This window comes from Centroberyx affinis, unplaced genomic scaffold, assembly GCF_046629955.1.
Source record: "Centroberyx affinis isolate AG114_WGS23_722 - 3 ecotype Tasmania unplaced genomic scaffold, CSIRO-AGI_Caff_v1 ptg000655l_1, whole genome shotgun sequence".
Classification (NCBI taxonomy): domain Eukaryota; kingdom Metazoa; phylum Chordata; class Actinopteri; order Beryciformes; family Berycidae; genus Centroberyx; species Centroberyx affinis.
The window spans coordinates 35,650-40,000 of NW_027279281.1; the positions used below are offsets into that span (position 1 = coordinate 35,650).

A 4,351-nucleotide genomic window follows, 5' to 3' on the forward strand; every position below is an offset into this window, starting at 1 on the left:
ATATAGATAAACGTAATCGTCAGTGTAATGTTCGTATAAAGCTTGCAAAATTCAATAACAGTTACCCTTTCTCATTCCTTAGGTTACCAGAAGAATGAAGCAGCTTCAGGATCCACCTACATGCATGTTGATCATCCTGGTCTGGAGCCTGTATGTTTGAATGTGTTATTACACATCCATGTAGAAAAAAACTTTAGCACACCTAAAAGTCTTTTAGTGACAGGGGCATAGGACAAAAGTTACTGAAAAAGTAATATAATCCAACACACTGTCTACACTTGCATGGTGCTTTATTACATTTCAGTCATTGAAATGTAATAAAGCACCATGTAAGTATAGACACTGTGTGTGGGATTATATACGTTTTTCCCTTTACACACCCATGTAAATGAAATGTGAAACCAATAAGTAACCACAACACTGACTGTTCATACAGAATAAAATTATTTTATTTTAGAAAAGGCATAAAAAAGGCACATGTAGAAACTTATGCAGGACCATAATGGGCTGCTGTTATGTTACAAAATCTACATCTGTGAGTGTACACAGGGTGTATCAATCACAAAAATGATTTATAATTTGATGTTTTTAGTTATCTGTTATGTATTCGTGGAAAACACCCAAGTACAACCTGACCTCATGCCAGATAACCAAAACAACAAAAGAAGAGACTAAGTATTCAAATGAAATATATTGACAGTATGTGTACCCTCTTCTCAGTGTCTAGCCTACAGATCCTTTGTCAGCTAGTGCTGGGGCTTTCTAGGTCTCAGGGTCAGAGTATTGATACCAGTGTGTGTGTGGTGCTGTGCAAATGCTGTGAGCTCCCTGATGCTGCCGGCTGTGTCGGGTTCAGACCGCCTCTTGACTGAACCGAGACACGTGGCTGCAATGACGTCAGACTGGGCACACAAGTCTTCTGGGATGGGGATCTTCAAAACCTGGCCCACATGAGGTGCAAGGTCCTGGAAGACTTGATCAAAGATGAGGTCCATCAACTCATCGACGTAATCTGTGGAGTAACAGAAACACAGAAGTCATCAGTTGTTCCATTACAAAAGAATATACATTGCATAGTGTGGCCTGACACTGGCAAGTAGCAAAATGTGCAATTTTGAGTCATAAATTATTTTATACTATAGTTTATACTTTGTTATAACATTTGTATATTTATTTAACGACTGTCTGAGATGTGCTGGCCCCATAGCATGGAATAGCAATGTTTAATGCAGCCAATTATCTCAAATATTGTTTAGGATATTGCATCGTGAGTAAGACCTACACCTTACAATATACTGCAATCCAGTAAGATTACCACAAACTACAGCCTCAATAATTACCATGTAGTTGATTCTAAACACAGTCTCAAGAAAAATAGGACATTACAATCTCGAGAAAGGCAGCATTTATTGTAGTCTCGTTGTTCAGGTTTTCTAGTTATGTTTTGCCAGAACCCCAGCTGATTACAACTACTACTAGAGTTGCCAGACTAGGTGCAAAGACAGAACGTGAAATATTACATCTCATCAGCCAGTAACTCCCTTCCATTCATTTGGCGTTAGAAGTGAAATGTTTGCGGTGACCAGAGTCCCCGATAAACAAAGTACTTTTCGAGTTTTGCCATGTTAGGTGTGGCTGTCTAGAAAGGAGATGTGTCCGCAAAGTGAGCCAGAGGAGCTAACCTTAGCTAACGCTAACGCTAGATTAGCACGCCGCTAACGGCACTAGCTCCTAGCCTGGATCATAGTAGCTTTGTCCTTTCGGGGCCTGGTTAACTAGACGATTGCTAACTGTTGTTGTCGTTGTGGCCAACAGGCTTCCTCGTATTCACAGGCCCGCATCAAACTCCGTCCCATCGGGATTGGAGCTAAATCGCTACCCGATGCTAATCGGACTGAAACACCATAAACTACCGTATTCATTTCTCATTCTCAAGCTACGTTAGCGGACACATCTCTCCACACAAAGCAACTGATTTAGCAACAAAGCACCATAGAGTGTGTTAAAATCAAACATGAAAACAATGTCGCAAACAAGCAAATGGAACATAACTTTACACACGTTAGCAAACCTCAACATGTTCTCAAGCCCAGCTGACTGTACCCAACTGTAAATATCACCACAAAGTGGCGACACTTACCGATTGCACGTTTGCTGTTGGGCCACATCCAGTTGATAAATCCATCTTACATCTTCCAGGAGCAGTGTTGATGTAAATCCTGCTTTGTATTAACACTCGTTTACCAAGCAGTCCGAGGTAAAGCGGTTAGCACAAACATGCAAATTTGGACTAAGTTTACTGTAGTCAGAACGTTATTGTAAAAAAATATCTTTTTATCTTCCGATGCTGAGAGGCAGTGTAGAGCTCTGTGTTCAGCCTTGAAGCCAACAACGGAACATTTAGCATGTTTTGCTCTTGCTTTTGACATCTTCTAAGCTGTAGTAGCGAAGGAAAACAATGGCGGCCGACAGCGCACAGAGAGCAGAGGGGAGTGGGAGTGGTTATCCACCTTGGAGGTCGGCGTATGCAAATTGCTCCCCTTTGTATGTCACAAGGGGAGCCAAATCAAAACGGCTCGTTTTCTGGCATGTGTTCCCAGGGAGGAGGCTAGGGCAGCAATGCAGAGGCATTCACTTCTCACATTCTGGGGGTTGTTAGGTTGAGGGATGACTAAAGTATATGTGTATGGGCAAGGAAAAACGTGTTTTTCACTCAAGTTTTGTAAGAGGATTTAGAAAGTTATATACAAGATGGAGTTGTTATCTTCGACTCAAACAGGCATCCAATCCAATCGAAAATACATTACATTCTGACATTTAACTGCGGCTTCAGTTCCTTGCTATTTTATTTGAGTTACTTAGCAGAACTAGGTAATGAAAATCATGAGTTGGCCCTCCTTGTTCAAGCATTTACAGCACTTTGCCATGGTAATTTGACAAGATGTCATCATACAGTCAGTTTATCTGTCAGAACTAAATGTGGACCTGGTTCACTTCCCTACACACACAGTGAAACACAGTGTAACTCTGCCTGGCAGCTAGACTCACAGTCACTACCATGCAGCAGGTTCACCACACAGCACCATACAATACTGTCATGAAACTGAATTAGAAATTGCGTACAGGGCAAGTTATTTAAAATCGTTTATTTAAAGAAATTAAAAGAACATAAAGTTAATTCACAACGAAATCATTACGAAAGCATGTAATGTCAGACTAGCTGGGTTCGCCAGACAGACTGTGGCGTACATATCAAGTAGGCTAAAAACAAGGCTAACAGTTAGCTTGCTGTCTACATCTCCATGTCATGAACAAGCACAGAAAACACACCTAATCCCAAACCTCGGTTTTCAGTGATCTGTTCTTATCTGTACATATTAAATACCGGTGGGCTACTCATGTAAAATACTTAATATCTTAATAAAAGCGAAGCCGGACTGTAGGAACACAGCTGACAGACGGAGCAGCAGAGGAAGCAGGGCGCTCGTCCCTGATGCAGAGCTCAGAGGTGCGTGATTGGCTCGTACCTTGGGGTGATGTCACACACAAAAAACAGCCTTTTAAACGGCTCTGAGTGATTTTTAAAAAAAATCGGCCTTCATGATTAAAAAATACATAATTGAAAGAGTGTTTTAAGGTCTTGTGTGGTGTTGTAGGTATCTTCTGAACAGTTTTAGAGGACTGTCTTTTACAATGGCCATCTATGGGGAAAACGCTTTTTGGGCCGCAGGTGAATTTTAGGCTGCAGTACCACCGTTGGCCACCATGTCAAATTGGCAGCAAGGCTTAGACCTGCCGCCTGGGGGCTGGCTGGGTGAGCAACTTTCATTGGAATGAATGGGCCACCATCTTTGAATGCCTCATCCATAGTTTAATACATCCATGAGCTGATCAAGTGGGGAGAAAAGTAAAGTGCTATCCGTCTCCATCCAGCTGTTTCTTCTCATTACAGTAAGAGTGATCCAACCACCACCTATCAAACTCTCATGTTACAATCGTTTTGCCCAGGCACCTGATGCACTGCACAAACCACTTCCTTCTGCGGCTTTTCTTAGAAAGTGAGATTGTGTGTGTGTGTGTGTGTGTGTGTGTGTGTTTGTGTGTGTGAGAGAGAGGGAGAGAGAGAGAGAGTCAACTGTCTGATGAATCTGCACCCAGCAGTGAGTTTGGCAGAAAGCTTTCCGCTCCACTAGACTATCTCTGCACCTCAGCTGTCTGTACGGACTACAGGAGAAATGTGGTCTGGATGTTTGTCACTGGAAATACAGACATTAGGACTATTCAACTAAAGGTAAGAGACTCTTTCTTGGTCTGTTCCCAGCTGATCCACTCCTCAGTCTTCTGATTCAGG

General features: G+C 42.1%; 1 protein-coding gene across 1 annotated transcript in view; it reads left to right on the plus strand.

Annotated features, from left to right (window-relative positions):
- Positions 1-4,122: 4,122 nt before the first annotated feature.
- LOC139643811 (uncharacterized) overlaps positions 4,123-4,351 on the plus strand; it is a 4,955-nt gene continuing 4,726 nt past the window's right edge. The window contains exon 1 of the mRNA XM_071519081.1: positions 4,123-4,291. The gene's annotated coding sequence lies outside the window, so the exon portion shown is untranslated. The remainder of the gene's footprint in view (positions 4,292-4,351) is intronic.